The 20,807-nt window shown below is 38.3% G+C and overlaps 1 long non-coding RNA gene across 1 annotated transcript in view; it reads left to right on the top strand.

The window, feature by feature from the left end:
* The first annotated feature begins 2,394 nt into the window (after positions 1-2,394).
* Positions 2,395-20,807, top strand: part of LOC139076117 (uncharacterized) — a 29,032-nt gene continuing 10,619 nt past the window's right edge. The window contains exons 1-2 of the long non-coding RNA XR_011527395.1: positions 2,395-3,155; positions 5,400-5,576. This is a non-coding gene — a long non-coding RNA (uncharacterized lncRNA). The remainder of the gene's footprint in view (positions 3,156-5,399; positions 5,577-20,807) is intronic.

Here is a 20,807-nt window from a genome sequence, read left to right as displayed (position 1 = left end):
TAACCCAAGTCTTATTTTTTTTTGTAACTGGAAGTTTGTACCTTTTGACTTCCTTCGCCCATTTATCCTACCCTCAACACCCTGCCTCTGGCAACCACCAATCTATGAGCTTGGGTTCTTTTTGATTTTTGTTTTAGATTCCACATGTAAGTAAGATCATACAGTATACATCTTTCTCTGTCTGACTTATTTCACTTAGCATAAGGCCCTCAAGATCCATCCATGTTGTTGCAAATGAGAAGATTTCATTCTTTTTTATGGCTGAATAATATTTCATTGTATATATACACCACATTTTCTTTACTCACTCATCTATTGATGGACACTTAGGCTGTTTCCATGTCTTGGCTACTGTAAATAATGCTGCAATAAACATGGAAGTGTATATATCTTTTCAAGTTAGTGTTTTGTTTTCTTTGGATAAATACACAGAAGTAGAAAGTCTGAATCATATGGTAGTTCTACTTTTAGTTTTTTGAGGAATCTCCATACTGTTTTCCGTAGCTGCTACACCAATTTGTATTCCTACCAACAGTGCACAGGATTCCCTTTTCTCCACATCCTTACCAGCACTTGTTATTTCTTGTGTTTTTGGTAACAGCCATTCTAACAGGTGTGAGGTGATATCTCGTGGTTTCGATTTGCATTTCCCTGATGATTAGTGATGTTGAGCATCTTTTCATGTACCAATCTTTCTTGCATTATCTCCTCTTGAGGGAAATATAGGTTGTTTCCACTCAACTCTCTAAAAAATAAGGTTATGTGAAGATTTGTCCATCAACTTTCCATGAATGTTTCTTCTAATACCCTGAACCTCATCCCCCCACTTCCTCTGTGCCATCCACCTCCATCCATTCCTTTTTAGCCACATATCATGACCACACAGCTTAAAACACTTTTTTTCTTATGATAACTTTTAAGATCTACTCTCTCAGCAACTTTCAAATATGCAATATAGTGTTTTTAACTATAGTCACCACGCTGTACATTACATCCCTATTACTTATTTATTTTCTAACTGGAAGCTTGTACCTTGTTAACCTTTATATTACCAGCCTCTGCTATGCCATGTGCCAGGTACATTTTTTCACATTTAATAATTATTTTTTTTAAATAAATGAAGAAATAACAGTTGGCCAGATTGCTACGGAAATTCTGCAGACAAACCAATGAACACACAAAATACTCCATCTCAGCCTTGTTCAAATCTGAATAAAATAAGAAATACCGGGCGTGTTTTAATATTCATGAAATATTACTTTCTTCCTATATAGCGCTCGCCATCTTGCAAATGGCCAGAATACCTAGTAAATCAGCCTTCAACTTGATAGAGGACGAACTATAGAGAATGGATTTCAACAGAGATGAAGTGAGGGCGATCATAGCAATCTTCAGAGTACTGAGGTGATTTATAGGTAGAGACTTCTTCTAGATTACCTGCCACCGAATTTCAACTAGTCCCCTTATAATATTCCTGCCAGAGAAAGACACCACTGGATACGCTGTTAATATTGAATTCCACTCAGAAATGTGGCTTTGAAAAATGCACACATCTTCAACAGTAATGACTCTGGTGGCTGTATCAAGAGAATTGCCTTTTTGCATGGTGCTCTGCTTTTCTTCAATAAAGCATGTATGTTTTATGTTTACATTAGGACTCTCTTTTTTTCAAAAAAGTTTAGGTTCAGCTTCTCTCTTCCAAAGAATTACTTTCTGCAGGTTGCAACGTTATATCGGTTTTGATTTGTCGTGTTCTGCTATTAATAGTAACTTAAAAGGGACAAAAATCAATATTGAACATGGGCCACTGTCAAACCACTATATATCGTCCACCTCAGTAAAACCAGACCACAGAGATTATAATGGTCTCTAGTTTCACAAGTTTACCATGAGGCAAGGAAGCGTTTTTGTTCTGAGGTCAAAAAATTTAATTCATGCTGCAAATCACTTTGCTTCCAGCCACTGTGAAAAAGCCTGTTTATGTTTATCAAGGATTTTTGGATGGCTCCTGCTATCTGTGTATGTGCCAGAATCTTTGAAGAGAGCATTGTTCTTGTGCAGTGAATTCCAGTTCAGGACAGAGAAGAACATTCCTTTTCAAAACAGCCCTCTTAGAACCAAGCCTGCAGTGTAGTATTCTTACTCTGGGTACTTCGATGAGCTTTGCTATGTATTTGTTCGTGTGTGTGTTTCCTCATCCTGAAGTTTTGCAGTTCAGCCCCAGAGGTCACCTGTTCCAGTGCTCATGAGTGAAAATGTGTCAAAAGGTTGTTGTGGTTTCGACGTTCCTAAATCTTTCTCAGACAAAGTTTCCTTCCAGTTCGCCTTCTCTGTTTTCACTTACAGAGCCTCAAGTTGGGTGCCAATTAAAACTGAGAGAATATTACAGGGTTCAGAGAGGCAACCGTCTTTGTAAATACATGTTATTTTTAATGTAAATGTCAAAACTCACAGAGAATTTTCCACTGGACCATCCGGAAGGGGCTGGTCCGGCTTCTGTAGCCACAGGTTTTACCCGCGGCTTCCAATAAGGAATCATTTTGTGATGTCTCCAGAACCTGAATCCCTCCGCCACTTTGAATCCGGCTTTTAAATGTCTTTTTGCAAGGCTTGCCAAGAGTGAACTTGTGTTTAGAGAGCCAGTGTTTAATTTGCAGTTGAAAGAGACAACCCTGCCTTGAATGTAGTCTTTAAAGAGAAGGGAAAGAGCAACAGGAAAGAGAAAGGAAAAGGCAGAAGTTGGAAAGGAAGAAACTCAAGGAAATCAGTCCCTTTTGCTTTGCGTAGATATTGTGAATGGCTTTATTCTTGGATTATTAGTTTCTTAAATGCCCTGCTTAGTGCCCGTCATGGACCACTTGGCTTATGATTGTGGGTGGCTGGAAGTCAAAGTTGTAAACCAGGTCACTTGAACTCAGAATTTAGCCAGTGGCTCTTTCACATTCGTAAGCAAGAACACTGCTAGCCTCCCCACCAAGCTAGCATGAGGACTGACCTTTCACGGATCACAGGAAGGAAGTCTGGCTTCTCCAAAGAGAAGTCACATTAATTTTGACATAAAAGACTTGCCAACAAAACTCTGGGCAGAGGCAGGAAAATTCAACGCGGGAGAAAGCAGGGTGCATGCCAATGGTAGAAATACCAGGAAGTTGAAGGTAAGAAAGGGGATTTCGGGGGGAGCTAGGTTTAGGGTTGGTGGGGAGGAATGTAGGAAGGCAGATTAAGGAAATCAACGTATAGAGCAAATGGATCATGCTCTATCTGGAGAAATAACGCGTCCTCTTTCTCCAAATGTGTAGCTAGGAAGGGTAGAGCTTTCCAACGATTTTTAAGGTTTTACATTTTTAAGGCTTTAACTATCATAAAAAGATTCTAGGGGAAAGGGGGACAATAAGACATGTAGAGAAGCTACTCACAGGGAGGCACATTTTTTGAAAGCAGTTTAATCATCACCAGCCAGAGAAGCCGGTGGCCCTGCCCCTAATTACCCTGATGTTAGAACCTGATTGTTAACTGAGGTGGTCCATTTAGGTAATGTGCTGATAAAGAGTACTGGACTCAGGAGGAGGGTGGAGACCTGAGGATAGTGACGGCCCTGTCATTAACCAGCTTCGAAGCTTGGGCCCAGATGCTTCACCCTCTGGGCCTCAGGATCTTTGCCTCCTGAGAAACATGGTGTAAAGGAAAGAAACTTTGAGCTTCTTTCCAACTGTGAGCCAGACCAACTGGATTAATGTCCTGACTCATAGACTCAACAGCTGTGTGATCTCAGGTGGATATTTCAGCTCTCTGAGCCCAATTTCCTCCTCTTTGGAAGAAGATAATAAGGCCTGCTTTACAGGAATGGGTGGGACAGATTAAAAAAGAATGAACGGTAAATGCTGAGTAAATGATAGTTATTATCTGTCTAATGAGAGGCTGAATGACTTTGTGATTCGTTCTAGCCCCTAAAATTTTCTTATTCCATGGATCATTGTTAATGATCTTAAATTTTTAAATATGTGCATATTCACTATAATTATATAGCACACACTTATTTCTTCATATCTTTAATAGGACTATTTTCCTTTTGCCATTTCACCAGTTTATTTCAAAAAGGGAGAAAGAACAGAATCACTGCGCCACATTAAAACAATTAGCCATGAGAGAAATTATTTCCCTAATGGGGACTTGCCTGAATATTTCCACTGTGTGTTTGCACCTTCGCAAATGATCCAAGATAAAGTGCCTTCTCTCTCTCGGGATGTGACTTTACAATCCAATTATTTTCACTGTCAGGAAGCATTTTCTTCATTTCTAGTCAAAATTTACCTTAATTTCAGCTGGTGCCATGCTAAATAATTCACTCTTCTCTTTGATTTGCTGGATGTATGTATACCAAACAGGTTTACATTTTATTTTCTCTCTCTCTGTCTCTCTGTGTCTATCTTTGTGTATGGGTCTGTGGCCAGTTGAAGGCGCACCTTTAATTAACAGCTCCCTTAATAAACATATACATGTACTTTTGCCTTCACAATTGCTTTACTCCTTTACCATTAAGAATGTATTCATTAACTAGATGCAACTAACACAATACTCACTCAACCAAAATCTTTGAATTTTAGCCTTTGAGCAATAGGAAACATATAAAGATAAAAATCAAAGATATGGGGCCAGCCCCATGGCGTAGCAGTTAAGTTTGGCGTACTCCACTCAGGCAGCCCAGGTTCCTGGGTTTGGCTCCTGGGTACAGATCTACACCACTTGTCAGCCACACTCTGGTGGCAACCGACATATAAAGTAGAGGAAGATTGGCACAGATGTTAGTTAGCACAGGGCTAATCTTCCTCAGCAAAAACACAAGGAAAAAAATCAAAGATATGAGGGAATAATTTAAAAAGACAAGAAAATCTTCCAAGGTTCACCCTGTTATCAGTACAGCTACATTATGTACATAGTCCCTGGGGCTCAAGTGTCACCAGGACCATCTATATCTACATTTATAAAAGATACTCTAACGTCCTGCAAGATCTGGGCAAAAAATATCATAAGTAAATAAAGAGTAAACAATATTTACTCTACAGTGTCTCTCAATATGAGAAGGAAGCTAATACAATTTGGAAATAATTTTTAAAACCAAGGTGGAAATTAACACACTTTGTGTTTTGATTTTCAGCTTGATTTCCAGCTCACCAAAATGATTTTTCCTGAATACTTAATTTTTACCGTTTTGGTTTTTTGAGATGTATCAATTTGGGTCCTTCTGATTCCAATGACAACTGAAAGTGGAATAAAGATAGGAAAAATTATGATTTCATATAATTGGAAGTTAAGGGTAGAACAGGCTTCAGGCTTGGTGCGGTGAATGACTCAAAAATGACATCAAAGACAGGTTTTTTCCATCTCCTTGTGTTGGTTAGATCTTCTGACTGGTTGCACGATGGCTGAAGCAGTTCAAGGGTTCCATCCCCAAAATGGCAACGTCAAGAAGAAAAAGGGAGATTATCTTTCTTAGCAGCAAGTAGATTTTCACAGAAGCCTTCTGAAGCCTCATTGGCCTGAGTTGACCCATATGCCTGTTTCTGATCCAAGAACTGGTGAGTCTCAGACCTGAGTTTGTGGCTGTATGGGAGACGGGTAGATAACTTACAACATTGTAGTTGTGTCAAAAGAAAAAGAACTGGGGAATGTATACTGGGTGGACATCCGACAGTGTCTGATCTAATAGGATTCTTTAAATTTAACTTGATACCCTTGCCAAAAACATAAAAATAAATAATGCTTTGCATATTCCAAACCTATATCCATGGAGTGTAGAGGCTCTAATAATTCGGGAGGATTCTGGTCTGTAAAGCATCTAGTACTTTTCTTGCTCTTGCTGTTGTCATTGCTGAGTTTTTGTTTATTGCTTTTTCTTTTCTCTTCCTTTTTGTTCTTTTTTAACTAGAGTTCACAAAGCTTATAATTTATCAAGTTCTCTGGCATCTTTGTGTCAGGGGTGTGCTCCTGAAATAATTCAGAACAACTGGAATGTGGGCTTGGTTTCAGCTTATATAAAAAGGAATTCCTTCAGGAAGGGAAGTGGAAAGGATAGGGAACAGACACAGAAATGCAGAGTACCCTGGGTTCCGTGCTCCAGGATCAGGCTTAGAACAGGTGTGGTTTCACTTCATTCCTTCAAATAAGATATTTAATTATGGTTTGGTTGAAGAGTGTGGCCGCAGGAAACCATGTGTGTACTTGAGGGAGGGACGTGAATGGGTATACTTTCCTCTGTTGGGGAAAGGCTCTATATTTCCCTTCTAATTGAAGAATCAGGGGTTATCCGTTGCTGCATCACCAGTGTCTTTTCCTAGGTCCACTGTATATATTGATAGTGGGCATTTCCCTTCAACATATTTTCTAAACTTACTGACCCCAGGGCCCTGTATCACCACCCTTGTTTACTGTTGAATTCTCAGCTTATACTTCACAGTCCCCAGCCAAGAAAATAGAAAGTACATCAAAGCCCGTGAACAGATCTGAAATTATTCTTGGCAATAAAAAACTAGGTCAACTACAACATGACAATTCTAGATATGTGGAACCTGATATTATGCTATCCTTGTATGTTTCCATTGCAGAGGAAGAGACATTTATTAAAGCAGTTAATAATATGGGCTAGGAACTGTGTTAAGCATTTAAAAAAAGTATCTTATATAATTCTTTCATTGACTCTCAAAATTAGTATCAGACACTGCTTGGGGTCCACCAAATACTTATTCTTCCCTTTTTCCTTTCTAACAAAATCCATGTGCCCAGCTAAAAGCACTTACTTCCCTGATTCCTTTGCCTCTAGGTGGCCATGGTGGAGAGTTCTTTTCAGTGAGACACAATGAGAAATCTGCTAGAGGGTATGGGAAAAGCTCTTGCTTCCCTGATACGAGCTCCACTCCTTCTGGCTCCCTTTATGTCCATATATCATATATTTATGATATAATTGTCTTAAATATTTCCTCTACATACATTTAGAACCATGTCAGGTAGTGTCATAATTTTCCTTTCAGCGATCAAATATACTTCAGAAAACTCAAGAGGAAAACAAAAGTCACATGTTATTCATCCATATTTTTGCTGACCATATTTTTTCTTCCTTCCTGATGTATGTTTCATTCTCGCATCGTTTCCTTTGTGTTTTGAGAACTTTCTTTAGCCTTTCTTTTAGGGTAGGTCTGATAGTACAAATTCTCTTAGATTTCCATTATCTGAGAATGTCTCTATTTTCCCTTTCTTCCCAGGATATTTCCACTTGTTATAGGATTCTAGATTGACAATTCTGTTAAGAACTAGAAAACTATTTTGTCATTTCCTTCTGGTGTCCATGATCTCTGATGAGAAAATATCATTCTAGTTGTCTTCCTCTGTAGGTAAATGTGCCATTTTTCTCTGGCTGTTTTCAAAATTTTTTTCTTTGTCTTCAGTTTTCAGAAGTTTGATTGTATTATATCTTAACATAGTTCAGCATCTAATCAACTTCTTGAGTCTCTAGGTGTATATCTGTTGCCAAATTCGGCAAGTTTGCAGCCATTATTTCTATGAGTACTTTTCAACTTTGGCTTCTTTCTCATCTCCTTCTGGTACTTTGATGACATGAATGTTCAATGGTTAGTTATCGTCCAATAGCTCCCTGAGGCTCTGTTCATTTTTGTTCAGTCTATTTTCTCTCTGTTCAAACTGGGTGATTTCTCTTGCTCCATCTTTCAGTTACTGATCTCTACTCTATTTCCTCCTTTCTGCTATGGAGCCCATCTACTGAGAATTTTACTTCAGTTATTGTATTCATCAATTCTAAAGTTTCCATTTGGTTCTTCTTTATAACTTTTCTTTCTTTGCTGAGATTTTCTATTTTTCATTTATTTCATGTGGGTTTGCGATTGCTTGCTAAAGCATTTTTATCATGGCAGCTTTAAAATCTTTGTCTGATAATTCTAACATCTCTTCTTATCTTGGTAGTGGCATCTGTTGGTTTTTGTTTTTTCATTTAGTTTGAGATCTTCCTAGTACTTGGTCTGATGAGTGATTTTTTTTTATGGAAACCTGGACATTTTCATAGAATGTTATAAGACTCTAGATCTTAGTTAAACCTTCTGCTTTTGCTGACTTTCTCTGATGACACTCTGGCAAGTCTAGCAAGAGGGAGACATTGTCCCGATACTGTCAAATGGAGGTAGAAGTCCAAGTTCCCCACAGTTTCTGTTGATACCAGAGGAGTAGAGCTCCCCATTACTGCAGAGTTAGGATGAGAGATCTGGTTTCTTGTGTGGTTGGTCTCCACTGACACTGTGGAGACAGGAGCCTTAGGACTTGCCTGTGGAGATAAAAGTTTTAGCTCCCCAATTGGCGTTTTTTGACATTACCCAGTAGGAATGTCAAGACACCTCATTACAGCCTTGTGAGGGTAGAAGTCTAGGCTCCCTTTTTGGCCTTTGCTGTTAGGGATGAGGCCACAGTTCCTTTTGTAATGTCTGGCTGGAGAAGAGTGGTTCCTGAATAGAAATTTTCTATCTTTCTAGGCTATCCCTTTCCCGGAACTTTGGCTAAAGCAAATAATCTTTTGTTCAGGCTTTTTTGGTCTACATTCATTGCTATTTCCAGGTTTCCAGCTTCTTCAGCTCCAGATCCAGGGTATGTGAAGCAAAAAGAAAACCGAAGAAACTCACCGCCATGTCATTCCTTGGCTCGTGAACTCCCTAGGCAAGCTGCCTTCTTCTCTCCACCTTTTAGAATTTTCTTATGCTTGTTTTATATATCATATCCATAGTTTTTAGTTGTATTTTGTGGAGGGGATAGGGAAAAGTATTTCTATTCCAGATTTCTGGAAGCAGAAACTACTCAAGAATCTATATATTTAATAAACATCCTAGGTGATTCTGGGGCAGGTGTCCATGGGCCACACTTTGAGGAACATTTTATAGATGATGAAACTGAGGCCCAGAGAGAGGAGCTCAAAGGCACAGAGGTCAAATACTCAGTTGCACAACATGAAGTCTAAAGTAGGACCCATGTCTCCTGGCTTCCATTTCAATGCCATTTCCTCCCTGTGACACTGAATAAAGCAGCTGAGAATCCCAAAAGGAGTTAATGTACCAGTTTCACTGATATTCATGGAGATCAGGGAGTTTGCCTAAATGTAATGCATGAACTTAAAGAAAAGTGGAAGCAGGATCTTTCTGATTCATTTGCTTTCCATAAACTACAGTGTAATTTCTACTGAGGAGGATTCCAGGCCAATGCTCCAAGATGGGGCATTGTCTGCACGTGGAAGAATTGTTCTTGGAAATAAAAGCCTCTGCAGTATATTGAGGGTGCTGCACACAGCCTGGATAGTCTGACTCACACACAGTGAAGCTTTTCCAGTTATGTTAATACTCATTTGGCAGCTGCCTGTATAATTGCCTAAGTCAGTTGGTAGACATGCAGGAAATGTTAATTCTCTGCGAATATAGTTATTCATAACTCAGTGTCACTGTATCACCCTCAATAGAGACAGCTCTTCAGATGTCACTGCCTTTGGGGGCAGGAGGTCTGTATTTAGTCAGCTTTGGGGAGCCCTTGAACTCCCTAAAGGGGAATCTGGAGGGACAGGAAAAGGCGTGAGACTGAAGGAAGCATACAAATGCATCTAATGAAATACGGGCATCCTTCAGTGGCTGCCTTTCATTTGAGTGTCCCCATGCACAGGTTGTACCAGATGGCATTCTCATGGTTTCCATCAATGTGGAAATGTGATGAAGAAGGGGAGGAGAAAAATGGATGAGAAAAATAACAGCAGTCTGCACAGCTGAAAATAATTATGATTACGTAGCTAATGACCCAGGGAATTAGACAAAGCCAAGCTCATTGGAACTCAGGCCACATGCAGGCAAGTGTCACAACTTAATGACAAAAGATGAATTGTTTTATGTCCTACATGGTAACTCATGATCGGAAGTAGTGGTTCTTCTCTCTGAATCCCTATCTTAGAATAAAGTCATAGGGAGACCCATGTGCTGAGTACCTTTTCATTTTGAAAGGAAATTGAGCTAGAAACAGTTTGGACTATTAAAATATTAAGAAACTTCACTAAATATTATATTGATATTCATTTTGACCTGTAGGAGTAGTAGGCAGCAATCCGAAGGATGTCGGAGACAGACTTTCTGCCACTAAAATATGGCTTATGCATTCCTTGGAAGGGAGGGTCAAATTTGACACTTCTTTTGTGCTCATTTAAAAGCATTTATTGAGATTCTGCCATGCAGATGGCCCTGCTTAACAACCTGTGTTGGAAAGATGAAAAATACACTACCTCTGCCCAAACTGGAGGTGCTTGCAGGAGTGGACACTTTGTACATATTGATTTCAAGCGGATGATTGATTGCTATTCCCTACCCGGACCCTGCTGAGGTTGGTGAAATTCCCACTGCCTTCCATGAAAGCTGTGAAAGCTGATACTCAGATGCTGGTGGTTCAAGTATTCATTCTTTAATTCGTTCACTCAGTCATTCAGCAAATCTTTTACTAAATACCTATTATGTTCCAGGAACTATGCTTTGTTTAAACTGGTGAACAACATTTTAATATTAAACTATAATATATGATATGTTAAGCTATGGTCTGTTTAAAAAAATAAATGGTGCATGGAGAGTCACAATTTCAATGTTTAGAAGTCACTGGTGGAATTACTGACTATTAGAAAGTTTTATGAGAAAGGAATGGGGAAGTGTGAGTGTCTCAACTCATGTATTAGCCGGTTAGGGAAAAAAATGCAAAGCAGATGCCATTAATATTTTGAATCTTAAAAAGCAGATTTATTTAAAAAAAAAAAAAAGCATTAGCAGAGTATCTAGCTCAGAAGTTTGGCAGTGAGAGACCAAACATTTTAAGTCCATGTAATTGGTTGAAATCCAGCCAAATATGATAACAAATGCAACTCTTCCCCATCTGCTGGTTTATGTAAATGAGTTGGTGATCTCATTTAGTTTGCTAGGAGACAGGTGTCTCTATTGCTAAAGCAGCTATGCCATTGGCACCCATCCCCAGTCTCGGGCAGTCTTGAATTTAGCAGTGTGGTAGGACTCAGCTTCCAATATGGTCCTAAGAATCTCAGGGCAAGAGAGTAAGACCAGTACTGAAAATCACTGTGGGACCGTATCCAGTCTGTCAGGGCACTGGATCAGCCATGGCAGGTAAGAGTCAAAATTGCTGTGCCTCCATTCTCTGCCTGATTCTCCAGAGTTGAAGATCGGCGTGGCAGAGAGCTCGGAAAGAATTTTTTGCTGAAGAATATCAAACCTGAATATCAATACCAAGCCTGATTGGAGGATACCTTTCTTTCTTGACTTTTTGTCCATATTCCAGATAACAAGAGAATGCAAGTATTTTTTAAAACATCTTAGGAAAAACTCTAACTTTTAGTGTGCATCTATTATTGGTAAGTAGAGAAGTGGAGAAAAGTACAGATGATGAAGATAGTCTGATTGGGTTCAAATCCCCTCATTGTCATTTATTAGCTGTGTAACCTGAGAAAGTTACTTAACCTTTCTGGTCCTCATTTCTCCCATCCATAAAATGGGGATAATAAGATTATCAAGTTCATAGGGATGTTATGAGGGTTTAGTACGTTAATGCATGTAATGGACTTAGAAGAGTGTCTGGCATATAATGAGTGTTCTGTGCAAGCTATCTCATAGTACTCTGTGCCAAGAACTGTGCTAATTCAATGAAACACCCCTCATGTTATTTAATTCTGACATCAAATCTTTGACACAGGAATTTTGCACTACCACCTTACAGATGCAGACATGAAGCTTCAGAATGGCGAATGGCAGAAAGGACTTAAAATGGTTTATTGGGTTTGTCTAATGCCAAACCAAGATCTTTCTGCTGTAGTTAGTTGCTTGAGATAATACAGCCAAGTAGTAGGAAGAGAACAGGGAGTGTAACCCAAGATTTCTAGTTCTCAGTTGGATATGGCTTTCACACGTTATGTGAACTGTAACCAGAGAAACACAGTAATTTCCAGTTCTTGATTTTGTTAGTGCAAAGGGCTAAAGTAAGGGCCAGGGAAATTTAATTTTTCCTTCATCAAAAAAAAAAAACGTATTAGTTGCTACTATGTAGCAAATATTGTGATAAATCCTGGAGTCATAATGGTAAGCAATAGAGACAAGGTGATTACTGGAAAATTTCTAATAAATTTTAATTACTGAGATTATTTTTTCTTTCACCAGCTTCTTTCACAATTTTTAGCAAATTGCGAAATTGGTTCTCATTTGGGAGACTTTTATTTATACACAAAAAGTTATACTTGTCTGTGACTATTGATAGCAACTATGGCCATAATCTTTAAAAAATTGTTGTTCAAGGCACTTGAAAGAAGAGAGTATTTTAATCATTATTCTATTGGGCACTGCTCATTAAGATCTGTGCATGTGCATGATCACTCACAAATGAGTAAAGTACCAAGTGGTGCTAGGTTGACATCTCTATAACTTTAAGAGCTTCTGAAAGAGGTGGACCATAATGAAGGCATTCATTAGAGGTCTATGAACCAGGGAGGTGGCACACACTGAAGTTCCCACATCATCATTCATACTAATCTGATTAACTCCCCCAGTCTCATTTCCAGAGTGCAGGGATCAGGAATTTTGGCAACCATCTGGGTAACAGAAGTCCCTCCCCAAGGATCTTGTAAATTTCTGCCCATATGTTCCCTGTAAAATTGCATTGCCTACGGCTTTCTTCCCACAGCTCATGTCTGCAAAGATGACCAACCAACCAGATCTTGTGACAGGGCCCTTCAGCCTTCCAGGAATATGGCAATGTTATTCACATTGTCATTCCTCATCGGGACAGGTCCATGAGTTTTATTGACAATATGAGCACTGAGAATAATAACAAATATATTAGACACGAGAAGACATTGTGTGACACCAAATTTGCAATACAAAGAACCATTAAAAAAGGACTTGTATCATAAGACACACCAGAAGATAGTGCTCCCTTATATCTGACAGGCTTAGAGCCTGGGAAGCAGGCTTTAGGAACATGGAGTCTGATATAATTCTCTCCAATTGGGGAAGCTCCAGGGAGAAAGAGAGATACAACATTGATTTATTTGGATTATCTTACAAATGCCATTTTTAACAAGTTCTAACTAAGGCTTGAATTATGATTATTAAAATGATAGCAATCCTGGGCAGGGCTTTCTCTTATCTGATTTCCTGAAATTGCAAGACAGCCCCTTGGTAGGAACTTCCTATACTTGTCAACAGCTTTCATCAGGTGAATGATAAATGAAAGTTTCCCTCTTTGGAATAACTCAAAGGAGGATGTGCTTAGAGATTCTGCATATTACCCTTTTCTCTAGGTTTTGGTTTGGGCTAGAATGGTTATGTCTCTACATTCATCAGAAAATATATGAAGGGTGTTTGATCATGGGGGTAAACACTGAATATTTAGTACACTTTCAAGAGTGGGAGGAAACTATGCGAACTTCTCTTTGACTGGGATTATTCCTATTCTTCTAAAGATTCCCTTCACAGCCTCACTGCTGAAAAGGAGAACCACACAGATATCAGGTGTAGAGCCGCCACAATGTGCCTCTTGTGCTCAGGCAACCAGAAACTCACATGTGACGAGGTGAGAATAGGCAAAACTTGACCTCACAACACTTTGATCTTTTGATGAAGAAACATGTCTTGGAAACTAGATTGTGTCTGCCAAAGCTCAACCTGGCCTGAACCATTGAAATCCCCACCAACAGCATCTAAAACTACTTTGGGAAGTGCATAGATATCAGATTGTGTGATTTTTCTCATTGGTGCCAGAGGCCAGACCACACCCATATGGACGAGGGTGGGGCATCCTCAGGAAGAAATAGTTGGCTCCATTGGCAATCATCATATAGAGATGTGTGTCATGGGGCAGAACATAAACTCATTCAACTTTAGAATTAAGTGACTTACAATCTTCTTTACTTTGTGGGGCTAGGGGTCAGTTTGGCCCAACTTTCAAGGCCCAGGGATAACCAGTCATTCCACTGATGGGCATAAACTACCTCTTGCCAAGTAGACATTTGGGGATAAGACAAGAACATGGCTGGGTAAGGGATCCTGAGGTTCTGCTTGAGTCTGTGCACAAACTTTCTTAATCAAACTCTACCTAATTAATTTGCTGGATTTACCAACACCCTACTTCTCTTCTACAAACCGTAGCCCCTGACACCCATAGCTAGGGTGAGCAACCAGCATGGTTGCCCAAAACTGTCCTGGTTTTAGCGCTGAAAGTCCTGAATCCCAAGAAACCATCAGTCCTGAGAAAACCCAGATATTTGGTCACACCTCTACTCATAACACACTGAATTTGGGTACCTAGGAAGAAAATCTCTAGTGACTCGTGCACTCTTATTCCCACCAGTTGAGTTGAATGTTTACCAAGAATCTGTTACGCCATTTGGTCCCAAACCTGTTGAAGTCATTTCCTTGTTGCTATAATTACGTAATTTAATTAAGTATAATATAAACTGATGAAATGTCTGTGTGAAAATAAAGAATTGTGTCTCTATGGAAACAATTTGAATGTTTTGGAAAGACCCAATAAAAGAAAGTTGCTAAAAAAAATGTTATTAAATTATATGTGACAAGACAACTGTAAAAGATTTAGGAAAAAACCGTAAATATCTTTAAGTTCTCATTCCTTGTTATAGAAATTGAAATGGAAATTACAGATAATCCATTTTGAGTATGGTTTCTGTAAGACAGATGACACGAGCACTGATCAGATGATCCATACAGAAAGAAAAGACCTTGGCCTTCCATAAAACGATTGGTATTGCATTTCCTATGTTTCAAACTAAAAATAAAATGTGTAAGATACGTATAGTTCAATTTATTATTCCCTGCTCTAGCGAACTTCTTCCGTTAGTTTGACAAGTTGAAAAAAAATGGTTTTTCAATTGTATTTGAAATTATTCCCATGTTCCTGTGTTGTGCATTCCTTCCACTGTGCCAGACTTACAGTAAGGGCCCACGAATTTGTGACTATCCATCAATCACTGTATGTTGATGCCTAGCATCGAGTAACAGAGAGGAACAAAGACCTTAAACACAAGTTGTAAACTCTGTCTGCCAAGCAGCAGATCTATTTTATTCTCTATTGCCCAGTATCTTACATGCTTCTGAGCAAATAGTAAGAGCTTCCTAAGTGAAGAATATTTGATGAATAAAGAATCAGTGAATCAAGGAAAGAACATCTCTTGAGAACCTTATATTCAACCTTGGAGAATTAAATATTAAATTGTTAGAAATTAAAATGCATATTATTTATTTAATCATTTCATCATGTTTCATTAGACTAATAATAGGCAGGTGTCTGAGTCGAGTCCTTTTCTAAGCATCAGAAAAGTTATAAAGATGAGTAAGATACATAATAAAAAAAGTACCAGCACAAGTATATTCAAAATTTAATGATGAACTCAGCACTGGCATAGACTGATCAGGCAGAGGACTGGGCAGTCAGAAAGGAGATCATTGTCATGCAATAGAGGTGTGTGCGGACTGAATAACTGGACCTGAGTTTAAGGAAGGTAGTGATCAGTGTTGACTTGGCCTTAGAGTTCAGTCATTATGAGCACAGGCTTTGGAATCAAACAGGCCTGAATTAAAGTCAAGACTCTAACACTTACAACTGTTTGACCTTGGGGAAGTTATTTAACCTCTCTCAGCTTCAATTTTCTCATCTGTAAAATGGGGATAATGATGCTTAAGTACAAGGATCCAAAGCAGTGAGATATTTACATATGTTACACTTCCACACAGTTTCTGATCCACAGCAAGCATGCTGCATCTATAAGTTATTATTAGGGGAAATAGGCTATAAAAATTTAAAAGATTTCAAGGAGACAGTAGCATTTGAGCTTCTAAAATGATGGTAAGTATAGATGGAGATAGAAATGGGAGTAGGGAGGACAGAGAAAACAATAGAAAGAATTTTCAGGCACAAGGATAGAGGGACTGTACAGATTCAGGGAATGTTGGTACATGGACAAGGCAGAAAAATAAGGCTAGAGCATCAGAAGAGAGAGCAGTGATTACCTGATGGGTTACACATTGGAATTGCGTTAGAAGTTCTGAGAACAAAATATTTATTGTAGCCTGGAGTATTTAGCCACTCTATTTCAGAAGGTGAACTCCTAAATTAAAGAGAAAGGGGCCAGATATCATCCAATCTGTTCCTTGCAAAGGTAAGAGCCCTTTGAAAACTGCTCACGCAACCAGGGGATGAATGCAAAAAGAAGAATGTCAGAAGGGAGGGAGGAGAAAGGGCAGCCGAGGAAGCAATCCCATCGCCACATCTTTCCATGTACAGGAGCACTAATGAACCACCTGCAAGTGCCGACATTATGACATCACAATAGAAAATTTCCTCATCTCTTCCTTTGATTCCAGCATGGAATTTGCAGTACTTAAGTAATTTGATTTGAAATAGTCTTTCTTCCTTGTGTGATGTGCTTTCAGCCACCTCATTAATTTTGATTTTATGGTCAATAAAGTTCTGTTATTTCTGCAAATTTCATATCTGTTTAGTCTCCAGAAGTTCTTCCCTTTTTATCTTGTTTTCACAAGTACGGATCCTTGTCTCCGTGTTCGCCCATTTCTTCCCCTCAACGGGAGTCTAATTCCTCTTCCAAAAGATCTTTCTTGCCCATGCCAACCCACATATTTCTCATTCTCTGGTCTCCTATGGACCTAATTAACCATGTTTCTCATTGATCTTTACATTAATATATAATTCTTAGATTTTAGGTGACTAAATATGTCATATATCTTTCTATTCCATTAAACCATAATCTCCCCCACCCAATAGCATCTATTCAACAGATATAAACTGAGCATCTACTATGTACGAAACGCTACACTGGGAATGTGGATATAGCAGTAAACTAAACAGCCATACTCTCTGTTGTCATAGACCTTAAATGTAATAAGAAAAACAAGAGAAATGAGATGTAACTAAATTAGGTGATTTCTGCTAATAACAAATCCTCCAGGAAATTAACCAGGTGATGTGCTTGCAAGGGATTGTGAGAGTGAAGCAGGGCACACTGGATGGAGGATTCAGGACAATTTTTTTGCCGAGATTATGTTTGGAATGAGACCTGAGTGATGAGAAGTAGCCTGTGTAGTGATCTAGGAGCAGATTATTTTAGGCAGAGGGAACAAATGCAAAAGCCTTGAGGCAACGCCAACTTGACCTGCTTGAGGAACACAAAGAGGGTACGTATGGCTGAAGCCCAGTAAGCAAGTGGGCAGTGATGCAGAGGCAGAAGGGAGCCAGACAAGGCAGGTCCTTGCACAGAGTTTGGATTTTACTCTAAATGAAATGGAAAGGCAGGGGAAGCTTTTAAGCAGAAGATACACATAGTCAGACTTGAATTTTAAAAAGATCCCATTGGCCATGAATGAATAATGGTTTGGAACAGGGGCAAAAAATATATTAGTGAAGATGCGGTTGCTGAAGTCCAGCTGAGAAATGATGAAGGTTCGCACTGGGATTGGAGCAGTGGAGTTAGAGAGAAGGGAATGGATTAAGGACACGTGTTGAAGGTAATAAAGGTTGCCATGACGAGATTTGCTGATAAAGTGAATATTGAGGGTAAGAAGAGAGAAATTAAGGATGAATCCTCAGTTTTTGTCTTAAGCATTTGAGTGGATGATGATGCCATTACTGAAAAGGCAAAGAAATTTTTTATTTATTGAGTAGTTCCTTTTTTAAAAAAATTATTTCTTTCCATGAGACCAATGACAGTTCTGTTTAAAAGGTATACAACTTTTACAAGCTATGCTGATGGCTATAAAATATCTCCCCAACTTATAAATTATGTTTATTTATATTTGCTTATTTTTACAATTCCTGTAATACGTATCAGGAGTTGGCAAACTTTTTCTGCAAAGGACAAGACAGTAAATATTTCAGGCCTTATGACCATAGTGTCTTCAGCCATAGGCAATACATAAGTGAATGAGTGTGGTTGTGTTCCAATAAAGTCTTAGTTACAAAAAACAGACGTGGGCTATAGTTGACCTACCCCTGATAATTATGGTCATAGAATGATTTTCTGAACAAAATTCATAGATTCTCCTAATTCATACAGCTCTTCAAGCACATATTCAACTTAAGAAGGGAGGTTTCACAAGAGAATGCAAAACCAGACTGACGGTCTTTTTAATTTTTATAGCTTTTTACTTTCCTCATTAAGAATTCCGGTAAGCATCTGAATGTGTCCAAATACTCATCTACAAACGTGCGAGGCATAAAATCTGGAAATCTGATATGAGCTCTTTGATTAAAAGATCTCTCTATTTTCAAACCTCAATAGAAAATGGAGGTGAAAAGACCTTTTAAAATTGAGTGACAGAGGTGAAGATTTATTGTTATTTTTAATTCACCTCAATTATTCCAAGTGGCATTTCATTCTTCTAATTTCTTTTTTAAATTACCCAACTTTGAAAGGTGTCATCTGAATTTGACAATTACTTCCCCTTTGCAGGGGTCAGAGCTAGTTACTGTCTGTATCTCATCGAAAAATACAGCCCCTATGTTCTAAAGGTTATTAATATTTACTCCAAATTGTGATGTATTGAAGTCACAGCTTTTATCTCGCCTTTGAGGTCCTGATAACAAAAAGGACAGGAAGATCAATAACCACATGATGGGTAACTAATTGCTTTTGCTTCAACCTGCAACCTTCCATCCCGATCAGAGCTCGTTCCAAAGTCCATTTGACAATCTCGGATATTGCTTTCAACCTTGGCTCTCAACAGTCTGGATTCCAAATCGAGAGGGAAACATATGTTAAAACCTTTTCTATTGACAATTACACATACATACTCCTCAATACCATCCATATAGGAAACTTATTATAGGTAATTACTAAGATGACTGTCAAGAAATGGAACTCCTCTTCGCTAAGAGTGATTGTCTACTAAATGATATTTAATTACTTTTTTATGTTTGTATTGATTTCATTCACTATTGCAAAGTCAAACTTCTCCTTCAAAAAGCATTTATTAAGTGCTTATTTTATACCACTACTTTTACCTAATGCATTTTCATCAATGACTATCAACTACACTATGGTCCAAAGGCTTTATAAAATTATCAAATTGTTACTGCTCCACACGATAAATTCTCCTATTTTCTGCAGTGAGACACAGAAAGTGTCTATAGCTTCATGGTAAAGAATTCTGGATTTCCTGCTTGCCAGCTTTGTGACCTTGAGAAAATTTGTTAATATTTTTGTGCTTCAGTTTTCCCATCTATAGATTGAGAATAATAATAATGCTTGCTTCATTGGGTTATTAAAAAGGTGAAGTAATTTAATATTTTAAAGCACTTAGAAGCGTGCCTGGCATATGCTAAGGATTTTTAACTACTAAGATAGAGCTAACTAGTCCAAAGTCACAAAGCTAGTAATGGCAGGGCCCTTATGTACAAGATGTTATGGAGAATACAGAGATCAATCAACAAATTGGAAGATCTGGAATACATATATCTTAATTGACAAGAACATCTTCATGGTACTCAGTCTGCTTTTTCCTTTTAGCTTCATAATTTTAATTTTACTGAGTGAGAAATAAATCTTCACCCATGCAAAGTGAGAGAGAAATTGTGCCTTTGCCCCTTAGCTCATCTCTACAGGTGGGCAACAATTCATCTTTGAGCTAAGAGGCTGACAACTAAACTGACCATATGAGTTTGTTCTTGTTTATGTTGTTTTCAATGTTTTCACGGAATTACAACTGCATTCACGTCTTCCTGTTGAGAATTTTCTGGGTGGAAGCAATTGTAGGGAGTAGTTTTTCCAATAAATCAAATATTTATCAGTTTTCCTATTAGCACTGATGTTTTTGTTATTAATTTTTAAAAAAATAATAATTTCTTATCAAACATTGAGCACTGCCAGTATGGTTATTCATAATTAAGAGGGTTTGAAGGGCATTTATGTTCCTGTGGTTGTATGTATATCTCTTCATGACCCACATCCCCCAACATGGTATTTTTTTTCACATTTTGATGACTGGCTAATTTTAAGGACGACTGAGATCCCTTTTGTATAACATATACTCATTCTTTTCTGCTCATCTTGCCCAATTGCTGCCCTCAATTTCAGTCGGAGACAGCCTTCTTACTTTCTCTTTTTAACTAGCAATGTTTAAATATTTCATCATCTTAATTAAACTCTTGATTTATTCACTTTCAGATATGAGCCCAAAGTTACTTCTTAGCTAGATGAGAAATTTAAAAAGAAAATAAAAGAAAGATTGCAAAAGTATTCGGATCTCTTTTCTTCCTCTTCCTCCTGATATATTACATGTATTTGATGGTGATATCCCTAAGAGAGAACCACAACAAATATGATGGATAGAGAGAGAAGAGTGAGTTTGCATCTGTGTTAGGAATGAGTCTTCTTAGGTTGATTAGCCTTCTATGTTTAGGCTGCAGTGCTGTGCCACTTGAGAATGTTTCCTTGCCAACGTACTAATACAGAAATCCAAGCAAAAACCTCTTAAAGATTTTTGTCTTGTATCCTTAAAATCTCACCCTCAAGTGTGGACAAATTGTTGGGGGTGGAGTTGGGAGTAGGGCCTAAGAGATTGAATAAGTCTGGAGAAATCTACACGGAATGAATTGGTCCCATATATTGAGAACGTTAGTATTTGACATAGCCATTGCCTTAGAATCATTTCCTTCATGTTGCAAGTCCTTTAAAAGCTTTCTAGAATAAAGCTGATTTGCTTTCTCAG

Source organism: Equus przewalskii, chromosome 15 (assembly GCF_037783145.1).
Source record: "Equus przewalskii isolate Varuska chromosome 15, EquPr2, whole genome shotgun sequence".
NCBI lineage: Eukaryota > Metazoa > Chordata > Mammalia > Perissodactyla > Equidae > Equus > Equus przewalskii.
The sequence above is the reverse complement of the archived record's forward strand: the minus strand, read 5'-3'. Positions and strand labels throughout refer to the sequence as shown.